Raw genomic sequence first — 12500 nt, 5'->3', positions numbered from 1 at the left:
TACCTGGGTGGAATCAGTTCCAGGATTTCATTCATGCGGGAAAAGTTGAAAATGTGTCCGAGACAGCGCCCTCTAGGCGGACACACGCTCCGGACAGAGCCCCTGTCGCTCAAGCCCTGGAAGCCCTAAGTACCTGGGTGGAATCAGTTCCAGGATTTCATCCATGCGGGAAAAGTTGAAAATGTGTCCGAGACAGCGCCCCCTAGGCGGACACACGCTCCGGACAGAGCCCCTGTCGCTCAAGCCCTGGAAGCCCTAAGTACCTGGGTGGAATCAGTTCCAGGATTTCATCCATGCGGGAAAAGTTGAAAATGTGTCCGAGACAGCGCCCCCTAGGCGGACACACGCTCCGGACAGAGCCCCTGTCGCTCAAGCCCTGGAAGCCCTAAGTACCTGGGTGGAATCAGTTCCAGGATTTCATCCATGCGGGAAAAGTTGAAAATGTGTCCGAGACAGCGCCCCCTAGGCGGACACACGCTCCGGACAGAGCCCCTGTCGCTCAAGCCCTGGAAGCCCTAAGTACCTGGGTGGAATCAGTTCCAGGATTTCATCCATGCGGGAAAAGTTGAAAATGTGTCCGGGACAGCGCCCCCTAGGCGGACACACGCTCCGGACAGAGCCCCTGTCGCTCAAGCCCTGGAAGCCCTAAGTACCTGGGTGGAATCAGTTCCAGGATTTCATTCATGCGGGAAAAGTTGAAAATGTGTCCGAGAAGGCGCCCCTTAGGCGGACACAGGTGTCTGCATGAGCCCCTGTCGCTCAGATGCTGGAAGAGCAGATTGAAAAAGGACCGGGGTAAAGAGGGGGAAAGCACCATATATGTGTCCGGGAAGGCGCCCCTCGGGCGGACACAGGTGTCTGCATGAGCCCCTGTCGCTCAGATGCTGGAAGATCAGTTTGAAAAAGGACCGGGGTAAAGAGGGGGGAAGCACCATATATGTGTCCGGGAAGGCGCCCCTCGGGCGGACACAGGTGTCTGCATGAGCCCCTGTCGCTCAGATGCTGGAAGATCAGTTTGAAAAAAGAACCAGAGGATAGAGGGGAAAAACACCATATTTGTGTCCGAAAATAGCTCACTTTGACTCGGACGCGTTCCCTGTGATTTCAGCCTGTCAGACATGGTGCACATAGTAACGAGATGGAGGTGTTTTGGTCGACCAGGTAAAAAACGAAAAATCGAGAGAAGGTAAAAAGTAGGTGAAAAATTAAGCCTCTCTCGTTAAGGTACTTAGAAAAAATCCCAAAAAAAAAATGAACTCCCATTGAAATGAATGGGGAAAATTTTTTTTCTCGTTTTTTTTCTAAGTACAACAACGAGAGAAGGTAAAAAATGGTTTTTTTTAGCCTCTCTCGTTAAGGTACTTAGAAAAAAACCCAGATTTTTTATTTTCTCGTTTTTTTTCTAAGTACAACAACGAGAGAAGGTAAAAACAGGTGCTTTTTAGCCTCTCTCGTTAAGGTACTTGGAAAAAATCCGAGACATGTTTGGTCTTCCCCACTGACAGTGCGCCTTTGCTGGGTAAGTTGTGGACGTGCCAGGCACCCCCGGGACACCGGTGGAACGCGGCCGGACTCGTGGTACTCCAACCCGGGCATAATTTTGGATATTTCCCGGTCCTTTTTTTCCCCACTTTCCCAACTTTTCTTCCGAATCACAGTGCGCCTTTGCTGGGTAAGTTGTGGACATGGCAGGCACCCCCGGGACACCGGTGGAACGCGGCCGGACTCGTGGTACTCCAACCCGGGCATAATTTTGGATCAAATTCGGGACTTTTGCCCACTTTCCCAACTTTTCTTCCCAATCACAGTGCGCCTTTGCTGGGTAAGTTGTGGACATGGCAGGCACCCCCGGGACACCGGTGGAACGCGGCCGGACTCGTGGTACTCCAACCCGGGCATAATTTTGGATCAAATTCGGGACTTTTGCCCACTTTCCCAACTTTTCTTCCCAATCACAGTGCGCCTTTGCTGGGTAAGTTGTGGACATGGCAGGCACCCCCGGGACACCGGTGGAACGCGGCCGGACTCGTGGTACTCCAACCCGGGCATAATATTGGATCAAATTCGGGACTTTTGCCCACTTTCCCAACTTTTCTTCCCAATCACAGTGCGCCTTTGCTGGGTAAGTTGTGGACATGCCAGGCACCCCCGGGACACCGGTGGAACGCGGCCGGACTCGTGGTACTCCAACCCGGGCATAATTTTGGATCAAATTCGGGACTTTTGCCCACTTTCCCAACTTTTCTTCCCAATCACAGTGCGCCTTTGCTGGGTGCGTCGTGGACATTGTAGGCACCCCGAGACACTGGTGGAACGCGGCGGGACTTGTGGGACTCAAACCTGGTGGTGTGATTTTGGACCAAATTCGGGACTTTTGCCCACTTTCCCAACTTTTCTTCCCACTCACAGTGCGCCTTTGCTGGGTGCGTTGTGGACATTGTAGGCACCCCGGAACCCTGGTGGAACGCGGCGGGACTTGTGGGACTCGAACCTGGGTGTGATTTTGGACCAAATTCGGGACTTTTGCCCACTTTCCCAACTTTTCTTCCCAATCACAGTGCGCCTTTGCTGGGTGCGTCGTGGACATGTCAGGCACCCCGGAACCCTGGTGGAACGCGGCGGGACTTGTGGGACTCGAACCTGGGTGTGATTTTGGACCAAATTCGGGACTTTTGCCCACTTTCCCAACTTTTCTTCCCAATCACAGTGCGCCTTTGCTGGGTGCGTTGTGGACATTGTAGGCACCCCGGAACCCTGTTGGAACGCGGCGGGACTTGCGGGACTCGAACCTGGGTGTGATTTTGGACCAAATTCGGGACTTTTGCCCACTTTCCCAACTTTTCTTCCCAATCACAGTGCGCCTTTGCTGGGTGCGTTGTGGACATTGTAGGCACCCCGGAACCCTGGTGGAACGCGGCGGGACTTGTGGGACTCGAACCTGGGTGTGATTTTGGACCAAATTCGGGACTTTTGCCCACTTTCCCAACTTTTCTTCCCAATCACAGTGCGCCTTTGCTGGGTGCGTTGTGGACATTGTAGGCACCCCGGAACCCTGGTGGAACGCGGCGGGACTTGTGGGACTCGAACCTGGGTGTGATTTTGGACCAAATTCGGGACTTTTGCCCACTTTCCCAACTTTTCTTCCCAATCACAGTGCACCTTTGCTGGGTAAGTTGTGGACATGCCAGGCACCCCCGGAACCCTGGTGGAACGCGGCGGGACTTGTGGGACTCGAACCTGGGTGTGATTTTGGACCAAATTCGGGACTTTTGCCCACTTTCCCAACTTTTCTTCCCAATCACAGTGCGCCTTTGCTGGGTGCGTTGTGGACATTGTAGGCGCCCCGGAACCCTGGTGGAACGCGGCGGGACTTGTGGGACTCGAACCTGGGTGTGATTTTGGACCAAATTCGGGACTTTTGCCCACTTTCCCAACTTTTCTTCCCAATCACAGTGCGCCTTTGCTGGGTGCGTTGTGGACATTGTAGGCACCCCGAGACACTGGTGGAACGCGGCGGGACTTGTGGGACTCGAACCTGGGTGTGATTTTGGACCAAATTCGGGACTTTTGCCCACTTTCCCAACTTTTCTTCCCAATCACAGTGCGCCTTTGCTGGGTGCGTCGTGGACATTGTAGGCACCCCGGAACCCTGGTGGAACGCGGCGGGACTTGTGGGACTCGAACCTGGGTGTGATTTTGGACCAAATTCGGGACTTTTGCCCACTTTCCCAACTTTTCTTCCCAATCACAGTGCGCCTTTGCTGGGTGCGTCGTGGACATTGTAGGCACCCCGGAACCCTGGTGGAACGCGGCGGGACTTGTGGGACTCGAACCTGGGTGTGATTTTGGACCAAATTCGGGACTTTTGCCCACTTTCCCAACTTTTCTTCCCAATCACAGTGCGCCTTTGCTGGGTGCGTCGTGGACATTGTAGGCACCCCGGAACCCTGGTGGAACGCGGCGGGACTTGTGGGACTCGAACCTGGGTGTGATTTTGGACCAAATTCGGGACTTTTGCCCACTTTCCCAACTTTTCTTCCCAATCACAGTGCGCCTTTGCTGGGTGCGTTGTGGACATTGTAGGCACCCCGAGACACTGGTGGAACGCGGCGGGACTTGTGGGACTCCAACCCGGGCATAATTTTGGATCAAATTCGGGACTTTTGCCCACTTTCCCAACTTTTCTTCCCAATCACAGTGCGCCTTTGCTGGGTGCGTTGTGGACATTGTAGGCACCCCGAGACACTGGTGGAACGCGGCGGGACTTGTGGGACTCGAACCTGGGTGTGATTTTGGACCAAATTCGGGACTTTTGCCCACTTTCCCAACTTTTCTTCCCAATCACAGTGCGCCTTTGCTGGGTAAGTTGTGGACATTGTAGGCACCCCGAGACACTGGTGGAACGCGGCGGGACTTGTGGGACTCGAACCTGGGTGTGATTTTGGACCAAATTCGGGACTTTTGCCCACTTTCCCAACTTTTCTTCCCAATCACAGTGCGCCTTTGCTGGGTGCGTTGTGGACATTGTAGGCACCCCGGAACCCTGGTGGAACGCGGCAGGACTTGTGGGACTCGAACCTGGGTGTGATTTTGGACCAAATTCGGGACTTTTGCCCACTTTCCCAACTTTTCTTCCCAATCACAGTGCGCCTTTGCTGGGTGCGTTGTGGACATTGTAGGCACCCCGAGACCCTGGTGGAACGCGGCGGGACTTGTGGGACTCGAACCTGGGTGTGATTTTGGACCAAATTCGGGACTTTTGCCCACTTTCCCAACTTTTCTTCCCAATCACAGTGCGCCTTTGCTGGGTGCGTTGTGGACATTGTAGGCACCCCGAGACCCTGGTGGAACGCGGCGGGACTTGTGGGACTCGAACCTGGGTGTGATTTTGGACCAAATTCGGGACTTTTGCCCACTTTCCCAACTTTTCTTCCCAATCACAGTGCGCCTTTGCTGGGTAAGTCGTGGACATTGTAGGCACCCCGAGACACTGGTGGAACGCGGCGGGACTTGTGGGACTCGAACCTGGGTGTGATTTTGGACCAAATTCGGGACTTTTGCCCACTTTCCCAACTTTTCTTCCCAATCACAGTGCGCCTTTGCTGGGTGCGTTGTGGACATTGTAGGCACCCCGGAACCCTGGTGGAACGCGGCGGGACTTGTGGGACTCGAACCTGGGTGTGATGCCTTTGCTGGGTGCGTTGTGGACATTGTAGGCACCCCGAGACACTGGTGGAACGCGGCGGGACTTGTGGGACTCGAACCTGGGTATAATTTTGGATAAAATTCGGGACTTTTGCCCACTTTCCCAACTTTTCTTCCCAATCACAGTGCGCCTTTGCTGGGTGCGTCGTGGACATGTCAGGCACCCCGGAACCCTGGTGGAACGCGGCGGGACTTGTGGGACTCGAACCTGGGTGTGATTTTGGATCATTTCGTGGCCTTTTGCTATGCATGCCTTCTCCCCGCTAGTTTGATGTGTGCTGCTGCAAAAGTTCCAAGAGGGCGTTTTTGCCCCCCTCCAAACCCCCTCTCTTTGTTTATAGTGCATATTTTCTGCTGGATCTACTCTCTATTTACTCCAAGGAAAAAAACTAGCCGGTCGCGGCAAATTTTTACAATCGGTCGCCAAACTACGGCACGAGGGCCGAACGCGGTACGCCGGCGTCCAAGATACGGCCCGGGGATTTTTTTGATTTTTTGGGCTTTTTTTGATTTTTTTGGACATGTTGGGCATCCCAGGACTCGGGTGCGACTGCAGGACGTGTGGGGCTCTAACCTGGGTGTGGTTTTTGGTCATTTTCCGGACTTTTGCCCACTTTTCCAAATTTTCTTCCCCACTCACAGTGCGCCTTTGCTGGGTGCGTTTTGGGCATGTGGGGGGCACCTCGGACTCGGGTGGGACGCGGCGGGACTTGTGGCACTCGTACCTGTGTGTGATTTTTGATCATTTTGTGGACTTTTCCCCAGACACTCTCCACTTGTCTACCCCACTTCCCCTGTGACTTTGCTGGGGGGGGCGTTTCCCCGCTGTCCTTTGTAGTGTAAGGGTTACTTTTCTTTTTTTTCTGTCTGAAAATAGGGCCCCAAAAGGCCTCACACTCCCCGGGAAGACCTGATGGACGCCTCGGCGTCACTGAAACAGGCCAATCTGTCTGAAAATATGGCCCACGAAAGGCCTCACATTCCCCGGGAAGACCTGACGGACGCCCCGGCGTCACCGAAATACGGCAAACTGTCTGAAAATAGGGGCTCCAAGTGTTCCCCACTCTTTCTGGCCCACAAAAGGCCTCTCATTCCCCGGGAACACCTGTAGGACTCCCCGGCGTCAAGGAAATACGCCAAACCGTCTGAAAATAGGGGCCCAAAAGAACTGGAAATAATGTGTTTAATTTGGGGGGTGATGTCTATAATTATGGGGGTGCATTGGAGGCGGGAGTCCACTGGAGGGCTCCACACCGTCTGAATATAGGGCCCCAAAAGGCCTGGAATTAATGTATTTAATTTGGGGGGTGCATTTGCAGCGGGAGTCCACCGGAGGGCTCCATTTCCCCACTCTTTTGTTGACATATGGCCACAAAAGGCCTCTCATTCCCCGGGAAGACCTGATGGACGCCCCGGCGTCACCGAAATAAGCCAAACTGTCTGAAAATAGGGGCTCCAAGGGTTCCCCACTCTTTCTGGCCCACAAAAGGCCTCTCATTCCCCGGGAACACCTGTAGGACTCCCCGGCGTCAAGGAAATACGCCAAACCGTCTGAAAATAGGGGCCCAAAAGAACTGGAAATAATGTGTTTAATTTGGGGGGTGATGTCTATAATTATGGGGGTGCATTGGAGGCGGGAGTCCACTGGAGGGCTCCACACCGTCTGAATATAGGGCCCCAAAAGGCCTGGAATTAATGTATTTAATTTGGGGGGTGCATTTGCAGCGGGAGTCCACCGGAGGGCTCCATTTCCCCACTCTTTTGTTGACATATGGCCACAAAAGGCCTCTCATTCCCCGGGAAGACCTGATGGACGCCCCGGCGTCACCGAAATAAGCCAAACTGTCTGAAAATAGGGGCTCCAAGGGTTCCCCACTCTTTCTGGCCCACAAAAGGCCTCTCATTCCCCGGGAACACCTGTAGGACTCCCCGGCGTCAAGGAAATACGCCAAACCGGCTGAAAACAGGCCCCCAAAAGAACTGGAAATAATGTCTTTAGTTTGGGGGGTGATGTCTTTAATTTGGGGGGTGCATTGGAGGCGGGAGTCCACTGGAGGGCTCCACAACGTCTGAAAATAGGGCCCCAAAAGAACTGGAAATAATGTGTTTAATTCAGGGTGCATTTGCAGCGAGTGTCCACCAGAGGGCTCCAATTCCCCAGCTATAGTCCTGGTACTCTAAAATGATGGCACTTAGTCAAATTTCCGCCTTTTTTTGATGACTTCCAACTAGGAGAGGGACTAATTTTGAGTTCCAGACCCGGGTGGAGAACCATAGCAGGTCGGCCTTCTTAAAGGGAAATGCTCCTAGGCACTTAGTCAAATTTACGCCTTTTTTTTGGACTTCCAGCGAGGAGAGGGACTAATTTTGCTTTCCGTACCCGGGTGGAGAACCATAGCAGGTCAGCCTTCTTAAAGGGACATCCTCCTAGGCACTTAGTCAAATTTACGCCTTTTTTTTGGACTTCCAGCGAGGAGAGGGACTAATTTTGCTTTCCGTACCCGGGTGGAGAACCATAGCAGGTCAGCCTTCTTAAAGGGACATCCTCCTAGGCACTTAGTCAAATTTACGCCTTTTTTTTGGACTTCCAGCGAGGAGAGGGACTAATTTTGCTTTCCGTACCTGGGTGGAGAACCATAGCAGGTCAGCCTTCTTAAAGGGACATCCTCCTAGGCACTTAGTCAAATTTACGCCTTTTTTTTGGACTTCCAGCGAGGAGAGGGACTAATTTTGCTTTCCTGACCCGGGTGGAGAACCATAGCAGGTCGGCCTTCTTAAAGGGACATCCTCCTAGGCACTTAGTCAAATTCACGCCTTTTTTTTGGACTTCCAGCGAGGAGAGGGACAATTTTGCGTTCCTGACCCAGGTGGAGAACCATAGCACGTCGGCCTTCTTAAAGGGACATCCTCCTAGGCACTTAGTCAAATTTACGACTTTTTTTTGGACTTCCAGCGAGGAGAGGGACAATTTTGCTTTCCTGACCCAGGTGGAGAACCATAGCAGGTCGGCCTTCTTAAAGGGACATCCTCCTAGGCACTTAGTCAAATTTACGCCTTTTTTTTTGGACTTCCAGCGAGGAGAGGGACTAATTTTGCTTTCCGTACCCGGGTGGAGAACCATAGCAGGTCAGCCTTCTTAAAGGGACATCCTCCTAGGCACTTAGTCAAATTTACTCCTTTTTTTTGGACTTCCAGCGAGGAGAGGGACTAATTTTGCTTTCCGTACCCGGGTGGAGAACCATAGCAGGTCAGCCTTCTTAAAGGGACATCCTCCTAGGCACTTAGTCAAATTCACGCCTTTTTTTTGGACTTCCAGCGAGGAGAGGGACTAATTTGGCGTTCCTGACCCAGGTGGAGAACCATAGCACGTCGGCCTTCTTAAAGGGAAATGCTCCTAGACACTTAGTCAAATTCACGCCTTTTTTTTTGGACTTCCAGCTAGGAGAGGGACTAATTTGGCGTTCCGTACCCAGGTAGAGAACCAAGGCACGTCGGCCTTCTTAAGGGGACATCCTCCTAGACACTTAGTCAAATTTACACCTTTTTTTTTTGGACTTCCAGCGAGGAGAGGGACTAATTATAGGGCCCCAAAAGAACTGGAAATAATGTGTTTAATTCAGGGTGCATTTGCAGCGAGTGTCCACCAGAGGGCTCCAATTCCCCAGCTATAGTCCTGGTACTCTAAAATGATGGCACTTAGTCAAATTTCCGCCTTTTTTTGATGACTTCCAACTAGGAGAGGGACTAATTTTGAGTTCCGGACCCGGGTGGAGAACCATAGCAGGTCGGCCTTCTTAAAGGGACATCCTCCTAGGCACTTAGTCAAATTTCCGCCTTTTTTTTGACTACTTCCAGCGAGGAGAGGGACTAATTTGGCGTTCCTGACCCAGGTGGAGGACCATAGCACGTCGGCCTTCTTAAAGGGACATCCTCCTAGGCACTTAGTCAAATTTACACCTTTTTTTTGGACTTCCAGCTAGGAGAGGGACTAATTTTGCTTTCCGTACCCGGGTGGAGAACCATAGCAGGTCAGCCTTCTTAAAGGGACATCCTCCTAGGCACTTAGTCAAATTTACGCCTTTTTTTTGGACTTCCAGCGAGGAGAGGGACAATTTTGCTTTCCTGACCCAGGTGGAGAACCATAGCAGGTCGGCCTTCTTAAAGGGACATCCTCCTAGGCACTTAGTCAAATTCACGCCTTTTTTTTGGACTTCCGGCGAGGAGAGGGACAATTTTGCTTTCCTGACCCAGGTGGAGAACCATAGCACGTCGGCCTTCTTAAAGGGAAATGCTCCTAGGCACTTAGTCAAATTCACGCCTTTTTTTTTTGGACTTCCAGCTAGGAGAGGGACTAATTTTGCTTTCCGTACCCGGGTGGAGAACCATAGCAGGTCAGCCTTCTTAAAGGGACATCCTCCTAGGCACTTAGTCAAATTTACGCCTTTTTTTTGGACTTCCAGCGAGGAGAGGGACAATTTTGCTTTCCTGACCCAGGTGGAGAACCATAGCAGGTCGGCCTTCTTAAAGGGACATCCTCCTAGGCACTTAGTCAAATTCACGCCTTTTTTTTGGACTTCCGGCGAGGAGAGGGACAATTTTGCTTTCCTGACCCAGGTGGAGAACCATAGCACGTCGGCCTTCTTAAAGGGAAATGCTCCTAGGCACTTAGTCAAATTCACGCCTTTTTTTTGGACTTCCAGCGAGGAGAGGGACAATTTTGCTTTCCTGACCCAGGTGGAGAACCATAGCACGTCGGCCTTCTTAAAGGGAAATGCTCCTAGGCACTTAGTCAAATTCACGCCTTTTTTTTGGACTTCCAGCGAGGAGAGGGACAATTTTGCTTTCCTGACCCAGGTGGAGAACCATAGCATGTCGGCCTTCTTAAAGGGAAATGCTCCTAGGCACTTAGTCAAATTCACGCCTTTTTTTTGGACTTCCAGCGAGGAGAGGGACTAATTTGGCGTTCCAGACCCAGGTGGAGAACCATAGCAGGTCGGCCTTCTTAAAGGGACATGCCCCTAGACACTTAGTCAAATTTACGCCTGAAAATAGGGCCCCAAAAGAACTGGAAATAATGTCTTTAATTCAGGGTGCATTTGCAGCGAGTGTCCACCAGAGGGCTCCAATTCCCCCACTATAGTCCTGGTACTCTAAAATGATGGCACTTAGTCAAATTTCCGCCTTTTTTTGATGACTTCCAACTAGGAGAGGGACTAATTTTGAGTTCCGGACCCGGGTGGAGAACCATAGCACGTCGGCCTTCTTAAAGGGACATCCTCCTAGGCACTTAGTCAAATTTCCGCCTTTTTTTTGGACTTCCAGCGAGGAGAGGGACTAATTTGGCGTTCCAGACCCAGGTGGAGAACCATAGCACGTCGGCCTTCTTTAAGGGACATCCTCCTAGGCACTTAGTCAAATTTACGCCTTTTTTTTGGACTTCCAGCGAGGAGAGGGACAATTTTGCTTTCCTGACCCAGGTGGAGAACCATAGCACGTCGGCCTTCTTAAAGGGACATCCTCCTAGGCACTTAGTCAAATTTACGCCTTTTTTTTGGACTTCCAGCGAGGAGAGGGACAATTTTGCTTTCCTGACCCAGGTGGAGAACCATAGCACGTCGGCCTTCTTAAAGGGAAATGCTCCTAGGCACTTAGTCAAATTCACGCCTTTTTTTTTTGGACTTCCAGCGAGGAGAGGGACTAATTTTGCTTTCCGTACCCGGGTGGAGAACCATAGCAGGTCGGCCTTCTTAAAGGGAAATGCTCCTAGACACTTAGTCAAATTTACCAAACTTTTCTATAGAGGCCTGGTACTCTAAAATGATGACACATAGACAAAAAACCAAACTTTTCTATAGAGGCCTGGTACTCTAAAATGATGACACATAGACAAAAAACCAAACTTTTCTATAGAGGCCTGGTACTCTAAAATAATGACACTTAGTCAAATTTCCGCCTTTTTTTGACTACTTCCAGCTAGGAGAGGGACTAATTTGGCGTTCCGTACCCAGGTGGAGAACCATAGCACGTCGGCCTTCTTAAAGGGAAATGCTCCTAGACACTTAGTCAAATTCACGCCTTTTTTTTGGACTTCCAGCTAGGAGAGGGACTAATTTGGCGTTCCAGACCCAGGTGGAGAACCATAGCACGTCGGCCTTCTTAAAGGGACATCCTCCTAGGCACTTAGTCAAATTCACGCCTTTTTTTTTGGACTTCCAGCTAGGAGAGGGACTAATTTGGCGTTCTGTACCCAGGTGGAGAACCAAGGGACGTCGGCCTTCTTAAAGGGACATCCTCCTAGACACTTAGTCAAATTCACGCCTTTTTTTTTGGACTTCCAGCTAGGAGAGGGACTAATTTGGCGTTCTGTACCCAGGTGGAGAACCAAGGGACGTCGGCCTTCTTAAAGGGACATCCTCCTAGGCACTTAGTCAAATTCACGCCTTTTTTTTGGACTTCCAGCTAGGAGAGGGACTAATTTGGCGTTCTGTACCCAGGTGGAGAACCAAGGCACGTCGGCCTTCTTAAGGGGACATCCTCCTAGACACTTAGTCAAATTCACGCCTTTTTTTTTGGACTTCCAGCTAGGAGAGGGACTAATTTGGCGTTCCAGACCCAGGTGGAGAACCATAGCACGTCGGCCTTCTTAAAGGGAAATGCTCCTAGACACTTAGTCAAATTCACGCCTTTTTTTTGGACTTCCAGCTAGGAGAGGGACTAATTTGGCGTTCCGTACCCAGGTGGAGAACCATAGCACGTCGGCCTTCTTAAAGGGAAATGCTCCTAGACACTTAGTCAAATTCACGCCTTTTTTTTGGACTTCCAGCTAGGAGAGGGACTAATTTGGTGTTCCGTACCCAGGTAGAGAACCAAGGCACGTCGGCCTTCTTAAGGGGACATCCTCCTAGACACTTAGTCAAATTCACGCCTTTTTTTTTGGACTTCCAGCTAGGAGAGGGACTAATTTGGCGTTCCAGACCCAGGTGGAGAACCATAGCACGTCGGCCTTCTTAAAGGGAAATGCTCCTAGACACTTAGTCAAATTTACCAAACTTTTCTATAGAGCCCTGGTACTCTAAAATGATGACACATAGACAAAAAACCAAACTTTTCTATAGAGGCCTGGTACTCTAAAATGATGACACATAGACAAAAAACCAAACTTTTCTATAGAGGCCTGGTACTCTAAAATAATGACACTTAGTCAAATTTCCGCCTTTTTTTGACTACTTCCAGCTAGGAGAGGGACTAATTTGGCGTTCCGTACCCAGGTGGAGAACCAAGGGACGTCGGCCTTC

This window comes from Nerophis lumbriciformis, unplaced genomic scaffold (assembly GCF_033978685.3).
Source record: "Nerophis lumbriciformis unplaced genomic scaffold, RoL_Nlum_v2.1 HiC_scaffold_50, whole genome shotgun sequence".
NCBI classification, from domain to species: domain Eukaryota; kingdom Metazoa; phylum Chordata; class Actinopteri; order Syngnathiformes; family Syngnathidae; genus Nerophis; species Nerophis lumbriciformis.
The sequence above is the reverse complement of the archived record's forward strand: the minus strand, read 5'-3'. Positions refer to the sequence as shown.